At 32.1% G+C, this 1,359-nt stretch overlaps 1 pseudogene; it reads left to right on the top strand.

Moving 5' to 3' along the window:
• The first annotated feature begins 496 nt into the window (after positions 1-496).
• On the top strand, positions 497-615 carry LOC120613320 (uncharacterized; annotated as a pseudogene).
• Positions 616-1,359: the final 744 nt, after the last annotated feature.

The raw sequence follows: 1,359 nt of genomic DNA, 5'->3' as shown, positions 1-1,359 counted from the left end.
GAAAAACTCCTTTGCATTTTTGTCTAAAAAAATTTGTGTCCCAGCTCTGCTACTTAGTAGCTGTGTAACCTGAGGCAACTTATTTAACTTCTCTGTGCTTCAATATCTGCATCTTGAAAATGATCATAATTATACCTATCTAACAAGCTATTAGTTTGTGACATATGTGGAACTGCTTAATATTGCCTAGAATGATGTATAGCACATAGAAACATAATTTCTCCCCTCTAAGGTATATGCCACTAAACATTGAATTGTAATTTAATGATGTTCAAACACAAAGAAGTACAGCACTATATGCAGGTTCACTGTCCTGACTGTGGGATCTCTTATGGGTTTTAACATGTTTTTCTTCCCCCCAAAATCCTTACTTGAAAAACAAAACAAAACATTCCATTCAGTATCTTTAGAAGTCAATTTATTCAATATTCTCTAAAGGCTAACTTGATGAGTAAACTTAGATAGATAGATAGGTATATAGATATATAGAAATATAGTCTCGGGCCATGACACCCTGAACAAGTCCAATCCCATCTGATCTTGGAAGCTAAGCAGGGTTGGGCCTGGTTAGTACTTGGATGGGAGACCACCTAGGAAGACCAGGTGCTGTAGGCATGAAAAATAAAAAATAAAGAATTGTAAGCTGTAACATCCTTACAATCTGTGAGGTCAATCAAAGGTTGCCTTGCCAAAAGAGAGAGAGAGAGAGAGAGAGAGAGAGAGAGATCTCCAGAAATTACAGGTTGATAACTTTGACTATATGCAAATATGAAATTTATGTATGACAAAAAAATGTCATGAATGATGTTTTTTAAAACCCCATAAATGGGAAAAAATATTTGTAATGCATACAACAGAGAGCTAACTTTGTAAATATGCTGTTCCTAGAAATCGATATGAAAAAGCAAAGTAACTCAACAGAAAACACTATGTAAAGCATATGAACAGTCACAGAAAAATCAAATATGAACTGATAATAAAGATAGAAAAGATGTTCAATCTCATTTATAATTATGGACGTTCAAATGAAAACAATATTGAATAATATTTATTTTCTTCATCAGATTGTCAAATGCCAAGAAGTTAGATAAAGAGCCAGTATTAACTGCGGTGTAGAAAAACAAACATTCTCATATGTTGTTGGTAAGAGAGTAAGCTAGACAGTTTTTTTATAGTATGATTTGGCAGAATCTGTGAAAATGAAAAGAATGGGTACTCTTTGACTCAGAAATTTTACTTCTAGCATTTTTTCTTGAATATAATTGCAAATAAGATATGTATATACATATACATATATGGACATAAATATATTCACTACATTATTTATAAGAGCAAAAAAATTTAACAATATGAAAATCA

The sequence above is a fragment of the Pteropus medius genome, unplaced genomic scaffold, assembly GCF_902729225.1.
Source record: "Pteropus medius unplaced genomic scaffold, Ma_sr-lr_union100, whole genome shotgun sequence".
Lineage (NCBI taxonomy): Eukaryota > Metazoa > Chordata > Mammalia > Chiroptera > Pteropodidae > Pteropus > Pteropus medius.
This window is presented reverse-complemented; position numbering and strand designations above follow the sequence as displayed.